Source organism: Macrotis lagotis, chromosome 3, assembly GCF_037893015.1.
Source record: "Macrotis lagotis isolate mMagLag1 chromosome 3, bilby.v1.9.chrom.fasta, whole genome shotgun sequence".
NCBI lineage: Eukaryota > Metazoa > Chordata > Mammalia > Peramelemorphia > Peramelidae > Macrotis > Macrotis lagotis.
The window spans coordinates 268,507,106-268,532,245 of record NC_133660.1 but is presented as its reverse complement, the minus strand read 5'-3'; the positions used below and the strand labels follow the sequence as shown (position 1 = coordinate 268,532,245).

At 41.0% G+C, this 25,140-nt stretch overlaps 1 protein-coding gene across 1 annotated transcript in view; it reads right to left on the bottom strand.

Moving 5' to 3' along the window:
- The window catches only part of LOC141518471 (1-aminocyclopropane-1-carboxylate synthase-like protein 1), a 106,950-nt gene that overhangs the window by 41,564 nt on the left and 40,246 nt on the right, over positions 1-25,140 (bottom strand). The window lies entirely within an intron of this gene.

Genomic DNA, 25,140 nt, shown 5'->3' with positions numbered 1-25,140 from the left:
AGTAAAGAGATGGGAGGATGGAGGCAACTGAATGGGGTAAATCTCATTACATTAAGAGGTACAAAGGACTTATTGCAATAGAGGGGAAGAAGGGAGGAGGTAAGAACCACCTGAATCTTACTCTCATCAAATTGGCTTAAAATTAACATACATAACCATGGAAACAATGTAAGACTAACAGACTGCCTTCTGGGGGGGGGGGGGCGCAAGAATAGAGAGAAAATTGTAAAACTCAATATAATAAAAATCTTTCTTAAAAAATTAACATACATACACCCAGTTAATTTAAGAAACTTATCTTACCTTTAAAGTATTAAAAGGCAAGGGGGAAGAAAGGGGTAACCAAAAGAAGGAAGGGAAGGAGGGGACAAAGGGAAAGGGGGGAAAGGGGAGGGGGTTGGATATAAGAGGAGGGCAAACACACTGAAGGTGGTAGTATTCGGAAACAAAATACTGGGGAATATGGATAAAGTGCAAAAAGGAGAAAAATACAGAAGGAAGATAGCATGAAGGGCAATAAAGAGTTAGTAATTATAACTTAGAATGTAAATGGGATGAACTCTCCCTTAAAATGTAAGCAAATAGCAGGGTGGATTAAAACCCAGAATCCTACAATATGCTGCTTATAAGAAACTCATTTGAAGCAGAGAGATACATATAGAGTAAAGGTAAAAGGTTGGAGCAAAATATATTTTGCTTCAGCTGAAGTGAAAAAAGCAGGGGTAGCAATCCTTATCTCAGACAAAGCAGCTGCAAAAATAGATAGTGTTAAACAGGATAAGGAAGGAAACTACATCATCCTAAAAAGGTTCCATAGACAATAAAATAATTTCAATGCTAAATATGCATGCACCCAATGGTATAGCATCAAGATTCTTAGAGGAGAAGTTGAAGGAGATACAGGAAGACATAGACTGCAAAACTCTACCAGTGGGAAACCTCAACCTCCCACTTTCAGATTTAGATAAATCTAACCATAAAATAAACAAGAAGGAAGTTAAGGAGGTAAATAGATTGTTAGAAAACCTAGATATTATATACTTATGGTGGAAATTGAATGGGGATAGAAAGGAATATAATTTCTTTTCTGCAGTACATGGCACTGACACAAAACTTGAACATGTAGTAGGGCAAAAAACCCAATAGTCAATTGCAGAAGAGTAGAAATAGTGAATACATCTTTCTCAGATCATAATGCAATAAAAAATCACATGCAATATTGGGCAAGAGAGATATATACCCAAAACTAATTGGAAATTAAATAACCTCATTTTAAAGAATGAGTGGATCAAACAACAAATTATAGAAAGAATTAATTATTTTATCCTAGATAATAACAATAATGCTACAACATACCAAAACCTATGGGATACACTCAGAGTGGTTGTCAGGAGATATATTGTATCTTTAAATGCTTATATGAATAAATTAGAGAAAGAGGAAATCAATGAACGAAATATGCAACTAAAAAATTAAAGAAAGAACAAATTAAAAACCCCCAATTAAATACCAAATTGGAAATTCTAAAAATTAAAGGAGAAATTAGTAAAATCGAAAGCAAGAAAACTATTGAACTAATAAATAAAACCAGGAGCTGGTTTTATTAAAAAAAAACAATAAAACTGATAAAACTCTGGTCAATTTGATTTAAAAAAAGAAAGAGAATACCAAATTGCTAGTATCATAAATGAAAAAGGTGAATTCACCGCCAATAAGGAGGAAATTAAAGTAATAATTCAGAATTATTTTGCCCAACTGTATGCCAATAAATCTGACAATCTAAGTGAAATGGATGAATATTTACAAAAATATATGTTGCCCAGGTTGAATGAAGAGGAAATTAAATACGTAAATAGCCCTTTCTCAGAAAAAGAAATTCAACAAGACATTATTGAACTCCCCAAGAAAAAAATCTCCAGGGCCAGATGGATTCACAAGTGAATTCTATCAAACATTTAAGGAATAACTGGTTCCAATTCTACATAAACTCTTTGGAAAAATAGGTGAAGATAGAACTCTGCCTAACTCTTTCTATGACACCAATACGGTGCTGATACCAGGAAGCATTAAAACAGAGAAAAAAATATAGACCTATCTCCCTGATGAATATAGATGCAAAAATCTTAAATAAAATCTTAGCAAAATGATTTCAACAAGTTATCACTAGGAAAATATACATTATGACCAAGTAGGATTTATCCCAGGAATGCAATGTTGATTCAATATTAAGAAAACTGTCAGTATATTTAATTATATCAATAACAAACCTATCAAAAATCATATGATTATATCAATAGATGCTGCAAAAGCTTTTGACAAAATATAATACCCATTCCTACTAAAAACACTAGAGAGTAGGAAAAATGGATTGTTCTTTAGAATAATAAGCAGTATCTATCTGAAATCATCAACAAGCATCATATGCAATGGGGATAGGCTTGAGGCATTCCCAATAAGTTCGGGTGTGAAGCAAGGATGCCCATTATCACCACTACTATTAAATATTGTGTCAGAAAAGTTAGCTTCAACAATAAGAGAAGAAAAAGAAATTGAAGGAATTAGAACTGGGAAGGAAGAGACAAAACTCTCACTCTTTTCAGATGACATGATGGTAAATTATTACTACAAAATTAATTTAATTATTACTAGAAAATCCCAAAAAATCATCTAAAAACTACTAGAAATAATTAGCAACTTCAGCAGAGTCACAGGACATAAAGTAAACTCTCATAAATCCTCAACATTTCTATATATGACTAGGAAGATGCAGCAGAAAGAGCTAGAAAGAGAAATCCCATTCAAAGTAACTTCAGACAACATAAAATACCTGGGAGTCTACCTGCCAAGGCAGACTCAGAAACTATTTTTTTTATGTTTTTGCAAGGAAATGGGGTTAAGTGGCTTGCCCAAGGCCACACAGCTAGGTAATTATTAAGTGTCTGAGACCGGATTTGAACCCAGGTACTCCTGACTCCAGGTCCAGTGCTTCATCCATTGTACCAGCTAGCCACCCCCAGAAACTTTTTGAAAACACTTCTTATACTTATAAAACACTTCTCATGCAAATAAAATCAGATTTAAATAACTGGGCAAATATCAACTGCTCATAGATAGGCCAAGATAATATAATAAAAATGACAATTCTACTAAAATTAAACTACTTATTTAGTGCCCTAGCAATCAAAATTCCAATAAATTACTTTAATGAGTTAGAAATAAATTGTAAGTAAATTCATATGGAGAAAAAAAAGTTGAGAATCTCCAAGGATTTAATGAAATAAAGTACAAAACAAGGGGGCTTAGCCCTACCAGATCTAAAGTTATATTGTAAAGCATCAGTCATCAAAACTGTCTGGTATTGGCTAAGAAATAAAGTAGTGGATCAGTGGAATAGACTAGGTGCAAAAATAGAAAATGATTATAGTAATCTGCTGTTGGATAAACCCAAAGAGTCCAGCTATTGAGATAAAAACTCTCTTCGATAAAAACTGCTGGGAAAATTGGAAGTTAGTATGGAAGAAACTTACATTAGTCCAACACCTTATACCCTATACCAAGATAAGATCAAAATGGATACAGGATTTAGACATTAAAAAAACCAATATTATAAGCAAACTAGAAGATCAAGGAGTAGTTTTCCTCTCAGATCTATGGAAAGGTAAGCAGCTCATGACCAAGGAAGAGATGGAGAACATCATTAAAAACAAACTAGACAATTTTGATTATGTTAAATTAAATTAAAAAGCTTTTGCACAGACAAAATAACTGTAACCAAGACCAAAAGAAATGTAATAAATTGGGAAATAATTTTTACAATTAGTATTTCTGACAAAGGACTCATTTCTAAAATATATAGAGAACTGAATCAAATTTTTTAAAAAGACAAGCCATTCCACAATTGGCAAATGGTCAAAGGATATGCAAAGGCAATTTACAGATGAGGAAATTAAAGAGATCCATAGTCATATGAAAACTTGTTCTAAATCACTACTTATTAGAGAAATGCAATTTAAAGCATCTCTGAGGTACCACCTCACACCTCTCAGACTGGCCAATATGACCAGAAAGGACAATGATCAATGTTGGATGGGATGTGGGAGATCTGGGACACTAATGCATTGTTGGTGGAGTTCCAACCTTTCTGGAGAGCAATTTGGAATTATGCCCAAAAGGCAACACAAATGTGTATACCCTTGATCTAGCAATGCCACCACTGGGTCTATACCTGGAAGAGATTATGAAAAAGGGTAAAAACATCACTTGTATAAAAATATTCATAGGAGCCTTGTTTGTGGTAGCAAAGAATTGAAAATTAAGTGAATGTCCTTCAATTGGGGAATAGCTTAACAAACTGTGGTATATGTATGTCATGGAACACTATTGTTCTATTAGATACCAGGAGGGATGGGAATTCAGGGAAGCCTGGAAGGATTTGCATGAATTGATGCTGAATGAGATGAGCAGAACCAAAAGAACATTGTACACCCTAACAGCTACATGGGGGCGATGATCAACCTTGATGGACTTGCTCATTCCATCAGTTCAACAGTCAGGCACAATTTGGGGGTATCTGTTATGGAGAATGTAATCTGTATCCAGAGAAAGAATTGTGAAGTTTAACAAAGACCAAGGACTATTACCTTTAATTTAGGGGAAAAAAAACTGATATCTTATTGTCTGATCTTGCCATCTCTTATACTTTATGTTTCTTCCTTAGGATATAATTTCTCTCTCATCACATTCAACTTAGATCAACATATATCATAGAAACAATGTAAAGACTAACAGAATGCCATCTTGGGGGGGGCGGGGCTGGAGAAAAGCAAGATTGGGGGAAAATTGTAAAATTCAAGACAAACAAAATATTTCTAAAAAAAATAAAAACAAAACCAATACAATTCAAGAACAATTACTGAGACTCGTGGAATAGTGGAAAGAAGGTTGCTCTCCAAATCAGGACTTCCAGATTCTCTTTGCTATTTCCAGATATGTGACTATAGGCACATAATGTGCCTCAGTTCACTCACATGTACATTCGGGATAATAATCATTGCACTCCACATCTTACAAAGCTGGTATGAGAAACAAAATTTGCAAAGTCCTATAGAAATTTGAGTAAATATTAATTAAATGCCTACTAGGTGCAAGATACTTTGCTGGAAGAGATAAGAGTAAATAAAATATATGCCTTATCTTTGAGAAGGAGGGGTCTATGCAAACCAAATCCTAAATGTCAAAAATCCTTGGAATCAAAGCCAGAAAGGGAGGGCAGACACCTGGGAACATGAAGAGGAGGTAAACATCTCTAGCTCCAAGACTCCATCAGAAAAAGCTTCAAGTAGTCCCTACTCAACTTGAATTCAAGGAAGATCTGAGTTCAAATCATCCCTCTGATGCCACCCCAATATTAATGGGAGAGACAAATCTCCACATGTCTCTGAAATTCAATTCAGCACCAAGCATTTATTAGGCAGATGCTATGGGCCAAACCCTGGACTAACAATGCGAATATAAAGAAAAAGCTAAACCAGTCTCTGCCTTCAAGTAGCTTCCATTCTAATGAAAGAGATAATATATATCAAAAAAGAACAAATAATATAGCTACAAAATAGATATAGATATCTTTGGAGGGGATGACAATCACTGGCAATAGAGGAAGAAACCAGGAGAGGCCTCCTGGAGGAGACAATGTTTGAGTTTAGCCTTGAAAAAAAGCCAAGATGCCAGGGGTTGGCTGTTGGAAGGGTCATGGTTCCAGTCACGGGGACTGGCCAGTGCCAAGGCAGAGAAATGAATATAAAGTGTGCTGTGCAAAGGAAAGCAAAGAAACCAGTATAGCCAAACCAGAGAACTCCAAAAGGGGAGTGGAATGTAAGATTGGAGACCCCAATGTGAGATGCTATACATGACAAAGAAAGGACCTTATATCTGTCTCAGAGTTAATAGGGAGTATATTAAACAAGAAAGTAACATGGGCAGGCAGAGCTTGCCTTTGGAAAAGTTCCTTTGGCAGCTGAGTAGGATGGATTGTAGTGGGGAGAGAGCCCTCCTCAAAGGTAAGTGGGATCAGGTAGAAGATAATATCAGTAATTCAGGAATGAAATTATTCAATATAATTCAAATAATTCAAACATAAACTAGGGTGTAGGGGAGAGAGAGAAGAGAACATGCATGGGAGGTGCTTTAGAGAAGGAAGCGTCAATTCATTGGCAATTGATAGCTTAAATAGGTCAATGAGAGAGAGAGAGAGGTGTTGAGAATAATCCCCAAGATAGGCACTTGGGTGGTTCAGTTTCCTTATCTGTAAAATAGGCATAAAAATACCTGTTAGTTCTCAAAGAAGAACACAGCATCAGGGAGATGATGCCATGACGACAAGCACATGAATTGGATTTGAGTGAGGGGGGATGCTGTGCTAAGAACCCAGCCTCACTCTCTTCTCCAGAACCATCTGGATCCAGTGGCCAGATATGAATCAGGATGACTGGAGATGACCCTGGATGCCAGGAAGTCAGGGTTAAGTGACTTGCCCAAGGTCACACAGCTATTCAGTGCCAGTTGTCTGAGGCTGGATTTGAACCCCTATCCTCCTGACTGCAAGGCCAGGGTTGTATGCAAAGGAGATGCTGTATATAGTGGGCTTTAAGAAACTCTAATGGATACATTATTTTCTGTCTTCTAAACTGAGTCTACCCAAGCTTTCTTAGAGAGGAATCTCTCAGAGAGGTCTCCTGAAGACCCAGGTCCAGAAATCTCAGGACAGTGGTGCCAGTCCCAGGAAGGAGGGTTTTCAAGTTATGGACCATCTTCCAGCGTTCTCTTGAGCTGGGTCAGCCCTTCTGGTAACAGCAGTTATAATAAGAATTTGTCAACAGGGGGTGCTCCTCCCCTATCTTCCTACAGAGTACCAGCCCTACACCAGGGCTGGAGCCCAGGCCAAGCCAATCCAGGACAAAAGAAGAGCACGGAAGTGAGGACTGGACATACTGCAGAGCAGAGGACACAGAATGCCATAACTGGCAAGGACTTTCGGATTAGAGAGTATTGAGCATTAGAAATGAAAGAAAGATTGGAACATAGACTGTCACAGCTTGGAGGGGACCTTAGCATAGGGAATGTCAGAAATGGGAGGGACCTTGGAACAAAGAATGTCAGAACGGGGAGGGAGTTACAACATAAGAAGTCAGAGCTAGAGGGACTTGAGAACACAGAATTTCAGAATTAGAAGAGAGACATTAGAACACAAAAGGTCAGAGCTGGCAGGGATGTCGGAGATGGTAGGGGTTCTTACAATATAGAATGTCAGAGTCTAGAGGATTCTTAGAACACAGACTCTCAGAGCTGGCAGGGACCTTAGAACATACAAAGTCAGAGCTGGGAGGGTCCTTAGAACATAGGAGTGTCCTTGAAATGCAGAATTTCAGAACTAGGAGAGAGACTTTAGAGCCAGAAGGGACCTTCAGTACAACCTTTTCATGTTACATGGAGGGAACTGAGGCTGCTTTCTCCAAATCCCGATCCTCTTCCCAGATAAGCTAAATATGATTGTAAATCACCTGCCTGACCTTCTTCATTGGTCCTTCTGCAGAATGGAAACAGCCTTTGGGCCAACCAGCTGAATCCAGTTTGGGAAGCTGTTCAGTCATATTCACTCTTCCTGACCTCATTTGGGGTTTTCTTAACAAAGGAGTGGTTTGCCATTTCCTTCTCCATCCCATTTGCTGGAGGAAAAAACTGAGGCAAACAGGGTGAAATGACTTGCTCAGGGTCATACAGCTAATAAGTGCTGAGGCTGGATTTGAACTCAGCTTCCTGACTCCAGGCCCAGGGCTCTTTCCATTGAACCACCTATTAGAAGGTAGAATCTCACAAACTCGGATCATCCCTGACTTCTGAGGAACCGTACAAGGATGGACAAGTCTCATGTTTTATCTTCTTTTCTCCCTTCACTTTCCTATGTACAGAGTCCTATGGGGTAAGGAAAGAGGAAAGGAGTTGGCTGCGGTGGTGAAGAGGACTTTTCTCAAAACCCCATCTGTGGGACTGCTTTGGGTGCAGCAAGTGTGGAGGTGTTGGTGTTGCTAGGTAGGAGAGGGCCTGGGAAATGCACCAGATCTCCAGGCAGCTCTTGGCTGCTTCTGCCTTTAAAAGCATCTATCAGATACACACTCCCCAAATGCTGCCACAGACTGCCAACAGATTGGCACCCCAAAGTCTAGGAAGGACTCAGCCACCCAGCCATGGAGGAGCACAGATCCCTCAGAATGAGGTGGCTCAGGGAGAGCAATATGGGGCCTGGAGTAAGCTCAACCAAATTCCCAGCCTGAGGACCCTAGATGTATGGATGGAAGGGACTTTCAAGCCTATCAAAGTCAACCTTCTCATTTCATGGAGAAGGGAACCAAGACCAAGAAATACTGAACCTGGAGTCAAGAAGACCTGAGTTCAAATCCACCTCAGACATTGATTAGCTGACCCTGGGTCATTCACTTGACCTCAGTTTCCTCACTGGTAAAATGAAGGTAGCACTTACCTCCCAGGGTTATTGTGGGGATTATAGATGATATTACTGACAAAGTGCTTAGCCTAATACCTAACACCTAAGTACTATGAATACTTCTTTCACATTTTAGTGAATATTTATTTCCTTCCTTCTTTCCTCAAGTCAATCACTTAACTATTAGTTCCTCAGTTTTAAAATTCATGAAATGGGCTAATCAAATTTGCATTGCCCTACTCCCAATGTTACTGTGGGCAAAACATTTAACAAACCTTCCATACTTTAAGAGATGAGAAGTGTTAATGGGTTGGTCCAAGACCTAGGACAGAGCATTACATTGATGGAATCAAAAGACCTGGGTTCAAATCCAAAGCTGCTACTCATTTATTAGTTGTGGGACCTTGATCTAGAGTCAATGATATAATCTCTATAGTTTCCCTATCTTAAAAATACCTAAGGTGGCTATAAAGGTCTTAATGAGATAATTTTCATAAAATTTTCAGTAACCCACAAAGAGTCATGGAAATGGATAGAACAACTATTTCATAAGTCATAGTCTGAGCTATTTTCTAGTTCTTATATTCACTTAACTAACCTCAGCTCTGACCTGCCATTTTGGGGGAGTGGGGGGGATGGTAGCTGTTGCCCAGCAGATCCTCAGTGGTCCCTAGAATGGCGTTCCATTGGGGGGCATCACATCTTAGAAATGACATTGATAAACTGGAGAGGAGCAAGAAGACAGACAAGAAGTCTAGGAATTTTCAGTTCAAGCCATGTGAAATTCATTTGAAGGAACTGATGGCGGTTAGCCCAGAGGAGGAGGGTGGAGCTATTGGTTGTCTTCAAGTATTCAGAGGGTTGAGGTTAGCTTTGTTCTGTTAGGCCCTAGGAAGCAGAACGAGAGTAGCGGGTGGAAATCATAGGGCCTAAGGCTGGCCTTGTTGTCAGCCCTTACTTCCTAGCCATTAGGGCTTCCTGGGTGGCCTTGGGCGTAGTGGGTTCCTCCTTGAGCCTTCCAAGCCAAAGCTGGGCAATCATTTCCTCAGATAGAATATGCAAGTAGAGATTCTTGGACAGGGATGGGTTGGACTAGATGGCCTTCCCTCCAACTCTGAAATTCTAGGGTTCTGACTAGAATTTAGAAATCTAGAATTCCAGGCTTTTTATATAGGAGATAAATAATGGGATGGCATTTCTTAAGCCCTTTCTTGGTATCACATGCTGTGTTGATTGCTGAGAATATGTAAATAAGTAAGCAAATATTCCCTCTAAGTATTTATATTCGACTGGGGAAGACAGCCTATATACTTGGGTCCAATGAGCAGATTTAAAAAAAAAATAGGAATGACTGCCCCAGAACAGGAGGTCAGTTTGCATGATGTGATGTGACCAGAGTGTGATCAATGCTCTTTCTACTGGTAGCATCATCAGATTTAGAGGTGTAAGAGACAGGAGGAATCAGTCTGACCTTCATGTGATTGCAGAGAATACTGAGGCCCAGAGTGGGAAATGACTAACCCAAGAGCACCCACAGGTAATTCAAACCCATGTCTCTGACTCCAAATATGGTACTCTTTCTATATCAGACAATCAGGTGGGGGTCCAGTAGATAGGGTTCTGGATCTGAAGTTGGGAAGTCCTGAGTTCAAATCTGGTCTCATATATTTGTGAGCTGTGTGACCCTCATCAAATCACTTAGGTTCTTTGCCTTAGTTTCCTCAATTGTAAAATGGATAATGATAGCAGCACCTACCTTGCAGGGTGGTTGTGAGGATCAAATTAGATATTTGTAAAAAAAAATAGTAAAAAAAAGGGCACATAATAAATGCTTATTCCCTTCCCCCATCATACCCCTCCTCAACCTTCATAGTCAATGTAGGCTACTCTGAAGGCTCTTGAGTAGATGCTTTCTGTGGGAGGACAGTCTTGGGACCATTCATGAGATGTTCCAATTTTCTCCATCCTTCCATGCCAGAACCAAAGTTCCCAAAAGCCCACTTGCCTATTTCAGCCCAAATGATGCTCTTCTGCATTACCCACTCATCTCCTGAGGGCTTTTCTTTTCTTCCAACTCATATAGTGGTACTGGATAGTGCACCAGCCCTGAAGTCTGGAGGATGGAAGTTCAAATCCAGCCTCAGACACTTGACTCTTATTAATTGTGTGACCTTGGGCAAGTCACTTAACCCTGATTTCCATACATCCAGGCTCATCTCCAGGTATCCTGATTCATATCTGGCCACTGGACCCAGATGACTTTGGAGGAAAAAGTGAGTCTGAGGACTCAGCACAGCCCCCTCCTCACACAAATCATCAGGGAGGTGATGCTATGACAAACACATGATTTTGACTTCTTCAAGTACAAAGGACAAACATCATCATCAACAACAGCACATAGACTCTGCCACATCTCCTTTTTTGTGTACCCCCTATCTCATCCTAGGAGGTGTCCTGGGCTTAAACAGTACTTTGTGAAGGATGGATTTTGAAAGAAATTGAAATTTATACATAAAGTACAAAATCAATATTTAAAAGTTTTTTTTTAACCAAAAATCTGTTGTTGACTTTGAGTGGAGGGTTCCTTTCCTATAGGTCAAGTCTATAAAGCCTGGTCTGTGACCCAAGACTTTAAAGGTTGCAAAGCATTTTATAAGAATCATCTCCTCTGAACCTCATGACAATGGTCCTCAATTATTTATTCCAGTTTTACTGATGAGAGATCTGAAACTCAGAGGGCTTAAGTGATTTGCTATGGATCATTTAGTTAGACAGTCTCCAAGGTAGGACTTGAACCCAAGTATTCCCTTACTCCAAGTCCAATCTAGGAAGCTGGATTGTGCTAACAACTTGGGGGTGGAGGGAGGACCTCTCAGACCTCTGGGGGAGTCAAGCACCCCTGGAATGGAGCATTCATTGGTCTAATAATTGTCCTTTTAGAAAGAATCTGGTCAGGGATGGCAGCTAGATGACCCAGTGGATAATGCACTGGCCCTGGTGTCAGGAGTACCTGAATTCAAATCAGACCTCAGACACTTAATAATTACCTGGCTGTGTGACCTTGAGCAAGTCAATTAACACCATTGCCTTGCAAAAACCAAAAACCAAACAAAAATAATTCGGTCTCCAACTCTAATTTTTAAATGAAAAATCCTCAACTTATCTGCTAAAACAAAAGCAGTTGACAGTCTCAAGTTTCTCTGCAACATCTCTCTTCCTCTACTCTCTTTCCCCTCTCTCCTCCATCTATTCTCTCCTCCTCCTCCTCCTCCTCCTCCTCCTCTTCCTCCTCCTTCTTCTTCTTCTTCTTCTTCTTCTTCTTCTTCTTCTCTCTCTCTCTCTCTCTCTCTCTCTCTCTCTCTCTCTCTCTCTCTCTCTCCTCCCCCCCTCTCTCTCTCTCTCTTTCTCTCTGTCCCTGTCCCTCTCCCCATTCCCTGTCTCACCCATTCTCCCAATGTTTACTCTCCTTCCCCCTCATTCTTCCAGTCCCCCTCCTCTCGCCCCCTTCCTTTCTCCCCCCGCCCCAGTTCTGTCTCCATTTCTGCCTAGCCTGTGTTTAACTTGCTGGCGACGCCTCGTCCTTCCAGCACTTAGCGTGCTGCCAACATCCAATACCTCTTAAAATATGAATAAGCAACAGTATTTGCCAGCTTTCTGAGCTGCTTCTGAGTCTGGCTTGGGGGGGAGGAGGACGACCTCTCTGTTGGCCTCCCAGCTTTCCTACTTCATCTGCTCCAGGGAGTCACATTCCCTCTTTCCAGCAGAGAATGTCCCGTCCAGAGCCCTTAGGCCCTACATAGTTTTGTGATCCACAGTAAGGACAGCCTTTCTCCAGATACTACCAATCATGGTCTCTGTAACCCCCCCCCACATACACATACACACAGACACACACACCCCAGAGGTAAATAAAGCCGGGCTAGTTTGTCCATTTTACAGATGAGACATCTGTGGTTCTGCATCATGAAGCCCACGGTCCTAGACTGGAACTTGAACCTAGGCCTTTTGACCCCAAGATCAGCCCTCTTTCCACTACAACAGGCCAACTCAGCACCCAGATGGGGACTCTTAAGGAATCCAGAAACCATCACACCATCCATCCTCTTAAGGATAACCTCATTGGGAAACCAGATCCGCACAGGGATCCATTAAGTTTCAATAAGGGGCCGGCTATGATTAAGTGGTAAATGAATGGTAGAGACTATATCCAGGGTAAGAATCCCAAGGAGAGAAGCTGTGGGGGCTTAGAGACATCGTAGAGATGAAGCAGGCCTTGAGCTGGGCCCTGAAGAACGGGGACAATTGGAGCTGGAGCAAGAGGGAAGCCCATCAAGGCAGAGCATGCTGCATGATCACTTATTGGAAGGGGGATGGAGATTTGGGGGGGAAGGGGGATGAGATGACCAAGGTAGAGTTGAAGGAAGGGAAGGAGACTGGCTTGTTGGAGTCGAGTGTTCACATTAAAGCTAAATCATTTGGGACCTCGAATACTAGGCTGAGGAGGTTGGACTCAGTTTTGGAAGCCACAGTGTCACCTCCCCATCCCCGGCCACACTAGTCATAGTCTTCCTCTCCCCTCCCCCCCAGCTCTCTCCCCTCTTCTCCGCACTCTAGTCATCACCACCATCCCTGCTTTCACCTTCATGGTCACTTTGACAAAGGGAAGATTGAGGAGACCTGAGGGACAGATGGAAGTGTCCAGATGCCTTGATGAGGGGTGCCATGCCCTTGTTCCCCACGATTTTTCAACTACTTCTTTTGCCTTATCAGTGGACTCTCCGCATACATGATACACTCTTGTTTTTGTTATTGGATTGTCCTTGAAGAGGACTGTGACATCAGGAAGGTGAGGCCATGATTTATGGGTGAATTGGATTTAAGTGAAGGAGGACTGTGCAAAGTCAACAAGCCAGACAAGACCCCACGCACTCTCCATTCTCCCAGCTCTGTGTTTTGTTCATACTATTGTAGGAGCTTCCCAAATGCCTGCTTATAAAAAGTTCTACTAAAATGAAGCCTTTGATCATATCTCTTCTCCTTGCCCCAACAGAAACACTCTGATCTCCAAGGGCACTTTCTGGTACATCTGGCCTTTTAAATTTATTTTTTCATTTTGTTTTTTGGCAGTGGAGTTAAGTGACTTGACCAAGGTCACACCGCTAGTTAAGTATCCAGTATCTAAGGACAGATTTGAATTCAGGTCCTCCTGACTCCAGGGCCAGTGTTCTATCCACTGTGTCACCTAGTTGCTCCAATCATGTCTTTTTTTATAAATTTATTTTTTTAAGTTTTTTTTTTTTTTGCAAGGCAGTGGGGTTAAGCAACTTGCCCAAGGTCACACAACTGGGTGATCATTAAGTGTCTGAGGCCAAATTTGAACTCAGGGACTCCTGACTCCAGGGCCGGTGCTCTACCCACTGGGTCACCTAGCTGCCCCAAGAACACGTCTTTAAAAAAAAAAAGATTAGGGGCCGCTAGGTGGTGCAGTGGATAAAGCACCGGCCCTGGAGTCAGGAGTCCCTGAGTTCAAATTTGGCCTCAGACACTTAATAATTACCTAACTGTGTGGCCTTGGGCAAGCCACTTAACCCCATTTGCCTTGCAAAAAAAAAAAAAACCCTAAAAAAAAAAAAAGATTAAACATCTGATTTCATGGGATAGGAAACCCCGTGAGGAATCTTTCTCTACCATGAGAATCATTATCTGCTCTGAAACTTATTGGCTTCATAAAATTTTATTTATTTAAGGCAATGGGGTTAAGTGACTTGCCCAAGGTCACACAGCTAAATGTATTAGGTGTCTGAGGCCAAATTTGAACTCAGGTACTCCTGACTCCAGGGTACTCCACTGGGTCACCTTGCTGCCCCAACTTATCATTCTTTTAAGAGACACTCCTGGGGCATAAAAAGATTGTGACTTGCCCAGGGTCATATACTTTCAGCATGTGTCAGAGGATTCCTTTTTGTTCATTTTTAAAATTTTAAACTTATTTATTTGATTTTATATTCATTTTTATATTTAATAGTTTAATTTAATATCCACTAATTATTTAATAAAATAAATATTTCTGTAATATGGTATTAATAAAAATGATAGCACATATCACTGCATTATGTACAATTTGGTATTCTTTTTAGATATATAATAAAGCTGGAATTGAAGGGATGTGGAAAAATTGGGACACTTTTATTGTTGGTGGAATTGCGAACTGAATTCGGGGCTCCTTGATTCTCTATGGCAGCGTCTGTCTCATGCATTATTTGATATGCTACTGTTCAGTTGGTTTTCAGTCGTGACTTTTTGTGGGCAGAGATACTAGAGTGGTTTGCCATTTCCTTCTCCAGCTCATTTTTACATAGAAGGAAACTGAGCCAAATAGGGTGAAGTGACTTGTCCAAGGTCACACAGCCAGTAACCATCTAAGGCTGGATTTGAACTCAGGAAGCTTAGTCTTTTTGACTCTGAGCCCAGAGCTCTATGCACTCTGAAGGATCACTTAGCTGCCCAAATATTTCAAATACACCTTCTTTGGTTGTGTGTTATTTCTCTACTACGCTTGGAACTCTTTGAGGGCAGGGTCAATATTGGATATAAATTTTGTATTCCCCACCCACCCACCCACCCATTCCAGGACTTAGCAGAGTTCTCTGCACCAATACCAGTACTAGAAATCAGGGGAGCTGTGGAATGCTGCACATTGGACTTCAAATCAGCCTTGAAACTCATAATATAGAAATACAAGGAGTAATTATAGCCAAAGAAATAGTTACTATAATAAAGGCTCTTGGCTGCTGAAGAAGTGAATGTGTTAACATTTTGTACCTTTGAAATTTAGTGCTCTGGAGCACAGCCCCATTGCTCCGCCCTAGTTCCCTAGTTATAGCTCTTCTCTGCGCTTAATGAAATGTTTGTTGAATTAGACTTCAGAAGTCTAAAGAAGTTCAGACACTTCGATTATATGGGGCAGACCCAGATCTCATTCTGGGGTGCTGAAGGCAAATTTTACCAGTTTCACAACTACGCTTCAGGCTGGCAATGAACATTGGGCGCCGGCCAATTTCCCGAGTCATTCATTGTTGAATTTTGAAATCTCCTGGTTAAATAGTATTAGCTCTTATTCTGCTCTAAGCCTTACAACCTGTGATTGTAGGCAGGATTGTGTTGTGATCCTTATTTTACAAAGGAGGGAACTGAGGTTCTTGGAGAATTTGGAGTGGGGAAACCTGTTCCCTATTCTCTGGGACCTTTGACAAGTCATTCAGCTTCCATAGGGCTCAACTGCTCCAACCAAATGATCTCAAAGATCCCTCCACAGCACTGATCTGGGAGTCAGGAGGACCTGAGTTCAAATCCAGCCCCAGACATCGACTAGCTATCAAGGCAAGTCACTTAACCCTACTTGCTTCGGTTTCCTCATCAGTAAAATGGGGATAACACCTACCTCTTAGTGTCATTGTGAGGATAAAATGAGGAAATGTTTGTAAAATGCTTTGCAAACCTTAAAACATTATGTAAATGCTAGTTATTATCAATAATACTGTTGAGGAATAGAGTCAGGATTTGAAATAAGATTTTAGCTGACACAGTAGATAGAGTGCTGGATCTACAGTCAGGAAGATCTGAGTTCAAATGTGACCTCAGGCACTCACTTACTAACTATGTGACCCCAGAAAAGTCATTTAACCCTGCTTGCCTTGGTTTCTCACCTGTAAAATGAGATGGAGAAGGAAATGGCAAATGTGCCAAGAAAATCCCAAGTAGAGTCACGGAGAATCAGATATGACTAAAAAAAATCACCAAACAGTAATAATGACACAGCTAGTCAATGGACAAACCATCGTTTAACCTTGGATGTCTCAAGTTCCCAGAACGCTAAGGGGCAGCATTTGAACCCAAGACCTTTGACTCCAAGACCAGCATTCACTGTGTTCTGACCTGATGTTCTCTCTATTCTATTTCCCCCCACCTCCGTCTCAACCATCAGAACAGGAAAAAAAAAAAACACACAAAAAACCCACAACCAAAAAGCCCCAAACGTCCACGTCCTCAGCATTCTTGGCCCAGGAAAGGAATTTTCCATAGGGACTCGGCCTCATTTCTTTAACAACGGGAGTGATACTGATTTGTCCTCAAGAAAAACTTGGGATAAAAATCACCCCCTCAAAGAGGCCAGTTTCCAAGCTGTGGGTGTCCTCTATGAAAACATAACACAGAGACTGGGGGTGGGGGGAAGCTTGAAGGGGAGGGGGAAGGAAGAAGGGAAGGGAAGGAGGCTTGGTCATTCCTCATCAGCCTGGTGATGACAAGGGAGGAGTAGAGGAGAATTCAGGAGTGAGCCTGTGGCCGTAGATTTCCCAGAGGCTAACTGGTTTCATGGGTGAGGAAACTGAGGCCGAGAAGATGATAATAATCAAGTTAGAATGATAATAGCTAGCATTTATATATGCCACGGGGGCAGGTAGGTGTCCAAGTGAAGTCAGGAAGACTCATTTTCTGGTCTCAGATGCTTGCCAGCTGTGTGACCTGGGCTAAGTCACTTAACCCCCTCTGTCTCAGTTTCCTTATCTGTAAAATGAGCTAGAGAAGGGAATGGCAAACCTCTCTACTCTCTTTGCCAAGAAAACTCCAAATGGGGTCATGGAGCATTGGACATGAATGAGATGACAGAACAATGTATATTGTGTATTGCCAATGTCTTCAATACAAAATACACAATATAACACCTACCTCCCAGGGTTGTTGTAAGGATAAGCTCATTTAATCCTTATAACAACCCTGGGAGGTAGATGTTATTATGTTATTATTATTTCCGCTTTACCATTGAAGAAACTGAGACCCAGAATGGTCAGGTGAACTGCCCACCTAATCCCACGCTACCTTCTAAACAATGAAAGAGGTCAGAGACTAGTTTTGAGTTTGCTGCAAGGATAATTGGTCTGTTTAGATGAGGGGCCCTATCTTCCTTCTCCTTAGAGAAAAATCATGGCAGTTTTGTGGATACTTTGCTGGTTGGGTTTAACTCTTGATTTGACCATGGGCAGACCTCACTCAGGTTCCCTAGCTGCAAAACTGGTATGAGAACACCCATGGCACCTCCCATTTATAGAACCTTCTGAGGTTCCCATGAGATGCAAATATCAAGGTGCCATATAAATGTTAATAATTTTTATTGTCTAGACTCACCCAGGAAAAGGGTAGACCTTCTAAGGATGTGGATCATTCTGTGTTGTGTTTTCAGGGGACCCCAGGGCAGAATCAGCCCCCTTTCCTCAAATCCCAAAGAAGATGACAACAATGGCCAACTAAATGATGTCTGCTATAGGCTGAGAAAGGACTTGATATATGCGACCTCAGCACCTCTCCTTCCACCATTGCAACTCTTCTGCTTTGGATAACATCATCACCTTAAGTCTGAGTTTTTCTCCTCTCCAAAATAAGGGTGTTGGGCTGGACAACCTTTGAAGTCTTCCAGTTTTGGATCCTTAATGGCAAATCCAAGGTAGTGAGCAGCAAAACCAGGACCATATATCCATTAAAGGAAGTCTAACAACAAACCCTTGAGCAAGGATTTGTTCCCAAACATCTCAGAGCAAGAATAGGTCAGAAGAGAGGGTCCTGGAGGTGACAGAAGACTATGCCAGGAGAGGAGACAGGTTGGATTGAAAGGAAAGGAGGGTTTCTGGCCAAGAATGTGGTTACCAAAGACATCCCTCTGTAGAGATGAAAACAGAGCAGTATCAATAATAATGATTAAGGACGATAAGAGATCACTTTTCTAGAGAACCTAATATTTTAAATCCAAATCTAGCCTTTCTTCTAAGGGATTAAAAAAGTTGGGCCCCTAGTCCTAGGGTGGGACAGCTATGAGAGAAATGAGACCTATCCCAATAACTTTCATTCAGCTGAATTGCCTTAGAGATGAATCAGCCTTAACTATGATAGATTTAGCTCCTCTCAGTAATACACTGATCTAAGACAATTCTAAATGATTTGTGATGGAAAATGCCATCCACATCCAGAGAAAGAACTACAGAGTCTGAATGCGGATCAAAGCAAACTATTTTCACTTTTTTAAATTTGTTTTTTGGTTTTTTTCTTTTTCATGGTTTTTCACTTTTGTTCTGATTCTTCTTTCAAAGCATGACTAATATGGAAATACAATTAACATGATGTATAGGTATAACCTCTATTAGGTTGCCTGCTTCCTCTTGGGGAGGGAGGAGAGAAGGAAAGAGTGGAGAAAATTTTACAAAAAAAATGTTGAAAAACTCTCCATGTGTAATTGGAAAAAATAATCAACAATGATTAGATTTTGAAAAAAATTAATCAGCCCCCTCATGGATCTGAACTATCCTTAAAAAAACAGAGGCAAGGGGCAGCTAGGTGGCACAGTGGATAGAGCACCAGCCCTGGAGTCAGGAGGACGTGAGTTCAAATTCGACATCAGACACTTAATAATTACCTAGCTGTGTGGCCTTGGGCAAACCACTTAGCCCCATTGCCTTGAAAAAAAATCTTAAAAAATAAAAACAGAAGCGAGAGGGTCTACTTGTAGCCTAGGAGGGACCTCAGAGGCAATGAATCCAGTTTCCTCATTTTACTATAACAGGAGTCTCTACTGCCCCAGCAGAGTCTCCCTCCATCCTCCACTTTTGCCTTTAATGTTGTAGGGCCTTTTTCATGACTAGTGGGGGTTAAGTGACTTGCCCAAGGTCACACAGCTAGCAAATATCAAGTATCTGATGACGAATTTGAACTCAGGTCCTTCTGACTCCAGGTGCTCTATCCACTGCACCACCTACCTGCCCCCAGGACTTTCTTGAAGTCTCTCTAATCCTTATTGTAATTTTTGAGCTCTAACTCTAGCTGCTGGGGATAATAAGGGACAAAGATAGGTAGAATGGGCTCCAAGGATGCTAGTGGATTTTTTACCCTGATCCCTAAAAGACACAGTAGAAAATACAAATTGGGTGTGGAATCACAGCCCCTGAGTAATGAGGAGGGAGAGGTGAATACAGCCGAGAGAGAATGAACAGAGAGGCAGGAGTTAGGAAGCCACCTGACGGAGCCCTTTATGGCAAGACTGTGAGAACTAGGTCAAAATAACAGAGAAGTGTTAGAAAGTCCAAGACATGCCAAGCACGGGCTAGTCTGCAGGATGACACCTACGTCAAATGCCCCAGAAGCATGTTGGCCCAGGCTGTCTCTTTCCAAATAGGGGTAAGTAACAGAGTGGACAAAGGGAGCCTAACAGAAAGCCCCATGGGAAAGAAAAAGCTTGGATACTCCCCTGCCCTGGCAGTATAATACAAGCCACATAGGTGATGCTCCAAGGGATGTGGGGAGGTACAGGGATGGGGTCTTAATGGAGGGTAGCTCTAGAATTTTCTTTACTATCTCTAGGTACAGATAGACATTTTTTCTGTATTCTTATTGTATTTCATAAAAACCTATTCTGTGTTAGACCTGTTATCCTTGTTAGTCTAAATGCTTTCAGGGAAACTGAATGCACCCCTTTTGATGCTCCCATGTATCACCCAGGTAGGGCTAACACAAGGCAGATATTCAGATTTACAGGGTTCCTCTGGTTCCCCCACCAAAAATTAAGATTCAGAGGGAATTTGTGAGAAGCTATCTCCAAATTCACATCTAGGTTATCATATTCATAGGGATGTTTGACACTAAGGTTATTCTATAGAAGGAACTGAGGCAAAAAAGAAATCAAATAATTTATTCAAGATAACATACATATACCCACACATGCACATGTGCATGCTCTCACCCATAAACACAAACATGGGCATGCATGTATGTGTGTATGCACATGCAAACATGCAAATGCCCCATATGAGGGTAAGCAAAACCAGTAGAGAATGTCCTCTGATTGGGAGTCTATGTTCTTTCCACCACCCCAAACTGTTCATGATTTCATCGCAGTGTCAGAATTATAACTACCCAGTCTTAAGCACCTGGTCATTCCAGATTTCAAGCCTCCCTTGGTCTTGGGTTGGCCCTGGGGCCCAAAAGTGTCTAGTTCCATAGTCTTTTCATTGGCTATAAATAGACAGGATAAGGGAAGAAAAAGTAGAAAGTTGGAATAAAGCTGCTCGTCATGGAATCACAGAATATCCTGAGTGGGAAGGGACCTCGGTCATTATCACACACACACACACACACACACACACACACACACACACACACTAATGATGCAACTAGTAGGCATCAGCCTTTGTTTCAAGACTCCCGGTAGCTTCACCCTCTAGCAAGGCATTGCTTATTGTTAGGATGGGTCTGCCGTCATCGACCAGTATGGTGCATAGCGTTGGTTACAGAGTCAAAGCATCCCACCTCCGAGCACCCATGAGTTAGGCACATCAATTGAACTTTTTAGTTCTACTCCCTCAATTGCAATATGAAGGGGCTGAATCACATGATCTCAAAGATCTCTTCCAGATCTGAAACCATGATCCCATCGAATTCAATAATTATTTATACCTAATTATGTTTAGGATATTGGGATAGAAATACAGCCCTAAATACAGGGAAGTAGTCTCGGCCCTCATGGAACTTACTTCCTAGTAGAATACAACATGTCAACTGATAAAATTCATGGTACGTACCACAGAATGTATAACTTGGTCTATTGCTGGTCCACAGAAATAATACAACTCTCCAGATGTAACATGACAAGGACAGCAGATAGAGCATCGTCTCCTTAGCCCTGGAAATTCTAATTCTCAATTCAACCCAAGATCACATTAACTTTTTTGGCTTTCATGAGACGCTATTGGCTCACATTCAGCACATAATAATAGCCTGTTACATTTGTAAAGTTCTATACAATTTACAAAACACCTGCTTTATTCATCTCCTAGAGTGGGAAGGGCAATTCCCATGGAGTAATAATGAATCTTGACTTATATTTGCATGGAACTTACAACCTTTCAAAGCATCTATTATCTATTTGGAGCCCATAAAAACCCTAATTTCAAGTATTATTATTTTAATTTTGACAAATGAGGAACCCAAGTCGGGCAAATGACCAATGGTTCTTTAAGAGAATCCCAGCCTGGGCATTACACTATCCAGGGCAGAGGTTAGAGCATGTTCTGAATGGATATCACCATTTTGTTCTCCCAATTAACCACTGACCTTCTCTTCCACTGTAGTCTGAAGGCACAATGTAGTCTGGGTCCTTTAAAACTATATCAGTAAAGCCCAGGTTCAGCAGAACATAACCCCCAGGGGTAGAAATTGTTTCACTTATGTCTTTTTAGCCCCAGAGCAGTACAGGGCCTCGTAAATAGTAGGCACTTAATGAATGGTCTTTTAATTGAACTGAAGCTTTGGCAGATAAATTTCAAATTATGTGCATCTGTTCTATCAATCCATCTAGTTATGGATCTATGTATCTATCCATTTGTCTCTATCCTCTCTACCTATTGATCTATTTATCTATTTATCAAGACATACATTCACAAACCTTCATTCAACTATCCATCCATCCATCCATCCATGCAGCCATCCATCCATCCATGCAACCATCCATCCACCCATCCATCCATCCATCCTTCCATCCATCCATCCATCCACCCATCCATCCATCCTTCCATCCATCCATCCACCCATCCATCCATCCATCCTTCCATCCATCCATCCATCCATCCATCCATCCATCCATCCATCCATCCATGCAACCATCCATCCACCCATCCATCCATCCATCCTTCCATCCATCCATCCATCCATCCATCCATCCATCCATCCATCCATCCATCCATCCATCCTTCCATCCATCCATCCATCCATCCATCCATCCATCCATCCATCCATCCATCCATGCAACCATCCATCCATCCATCCATCCATCCACCCACCCACCCATCCATCCATCCATCCATCCATCTATCCAGCTATCCAGCTATCTGTCTATCTATCTGTCACCCACCTACCTATTAATCTTTCTATCTATTTGTCTTTATCTTTCAATCCTCTATCTATCCCTTTCTTTTTCTGTCTATCCATTTACCTACTGTCTGCCTATCTATTCAACCTATCTGTCCGTCCCTCCATCCATCTAGTCACCTTTTTATCTATGTTTTCTCTCCCAGGTAGAATGTAAATGGGACAATTTCACCTTCATCTTTGTATGATGGGTCTAGCATATTTAATAAATGTTTGCCGATTGATTGAATCAGGCACAAATCTAGACTTTGTAATGAACCATGCGTGTCTGAAACTGAAGAATCAGTCTGGTCAGAAAGACGCCCCACTAAAGGTCAGCCATCAAGTGATGACATTTTTTGGCTAAAGCAGCTCTTAGATCTGCCAACTTTACCATGAATCCATTCACCTAAGCTAAAGTAAGGCTGCAATCTATGTCCATGAAAGAAGCACCTATGCTGAAAATAATGAATCCAGAGTCATAACTTGGGTGGAACCATGGATCTTTGCCCCAGAGCCTGAAATTTGGAGGGCACAAACTCCTCTAGAGCAATTGGCTCATTCATTTTTGTCTTGGCATCTTCAGAGTCTAGCTTAGGGCCTAGAACAAAGAAGATACTTAACAAATGCTTATTGGTTAATTTATTTAGTATTATGGACAGCTAGGTGAAAAAGGGGAATAAAAGCTGGAACTCTGCGGGTGGAAGACCTAGATTCAAATCTTTGCTTCAGAAACTGACTAGCTATTTGATGCTGTATATGTGTTTGTATGTGTAAATATATATGTGTGTGTATGTATGTATAAATGTATAAATATATGCAGCTGGTATTTATGCATTGATTTGGTGAATATGGTCAGAATGCTCACTCCCCTGGGATGTCAGTTAGCTCTCCATGGCAGCCACTATCCCTCTAGGGACAAAATTGTGGGAAATCAAGCTATCTCCCGTGCCAGCCATGGCAACCAAACCAGCTAAACTAATGAAACAGCAGCCACCGCCTCTATAAACAAAGTACAAACATGGCATTTTCCACTCCAGAAATATCCAGGAGAGCCCAACCCCACCCACCTACTGGAATAACAATATGTGCAAATTAATCTAGTTGGTTCAGGGTCCTGGTGACCTGGATACCTGCTCTCTTCCAATCCTCTTCCAGGTTGATCTGTTCCTCAAAGGCCTCCTGAGATCTCCCTCAACTTAGGGTCTGGCTTGGGTCTCCCCATTGGAGATGAGGCTAGGTTTAGGTCTATGAGTGATGGTACATAGGAAATAGTCATAGAATCATGAATTCATTGAAAGCATAATCTGGAAGGGAACTTAAAGATCATTTAATCCCATCTCTTTGATTTATAAATGGAAGCAAATAGGCCTCAGAAAGGGATCATGACTTACCCAAGATCATACCACTATGTAGTGACAGAATTTAGACTCAAATTCAGATCAACCAAGTGTAAGATGAGTTTTCTTTCTCCTCTGCTACACTGACATGTATGAAATAAAGTTTTTCTTTTGGGTCTGGTTTTTATATTTTTCCCACTTCTCAAGACCCAGCAGCAACAATTCTGCCCTGCAAAAACTTGTCCAAACTTTCAAAAAGTGACATCCTATTTAGAGGCACTTTTAGGGTCAGACGAATTGGGGGATAAACCCAGGTAGCCAAACTAATAATAATAGAGAACATTTAAACCTATTATATATATACATATATATATATATAAAATATATAATATATACTATATATATATAATATTTTATATTGAAAGATTAGCAAAGCCAATGTAATAAAAAGGAAGGGTTGTGATACACAACCTGTCTCCTCTGGCTCTACTACTAACCATTGTTTGAGAGCAAGTCACTTCCTCTTTTTCTGGACCTCAGTTTCTTCATTCTTCAAATGAGTGAGCTATATTATCTCTAAAATTTCTCTGATTTTTTCCTGCTTTCTATGTTCTAAGGCCCTTTCCAGCTCGAACACCATTTTCTATGTTCTAAAGTCTTTCTCAGTTTTAAGCTTTCATATTCCTTAATCAAAATCTCTGATATTCTAGGTTCTAACATTCCATTATTTTATATTCTATCTCCCATTCAGATCACCCTTATAGGTTTTCTATTCACCCAGCTCTGACAATTTGAGGTTACCTGCCAATTCACATTATCCTTCACCTCACATAAAGGCCTTGGAACCTTAACCAATTAATAGGTATTCTTTGAGGATCAGTGAGGTACTTCCCATCATGCTAAACAAGAGCCATAGTGCTCTGGATGTGCTTTTCCAAACTCCATCTCTTATTCCTTCAGAACCTCCAATCAAGTAGGGATACTCAGGGTTCATGTTTCTAAGGGAAGTCACAGTTCTCAAAGCAATTTCCTCCCAGCAGCCTGTGAGGTAGCTCTTGTCCTTTCCAGTGGACCCCATAGCAAATCTCTCCTAATAGGAGATCCCTGTCTAGTTCTTTGCCTTTACCTTTGGCCAGCCAGACTGTTCTGGCCAAGACCTTGCTGGGAGGTTGGGCACATGATGTACACAACCCCCAAATCACCTTTCTAAACATAGAAATTTGGCTGTGTTGACGCTACCACCCAAGAGGGGCCTGGAGACTGTCCACATGATGCTCTGACATTTTCATTCTCTCCCTTATTTTCAGCTTTTTCTCCTGAATCTTTCAAACACTTTTGCATCACCCCAACCCCCTTTCA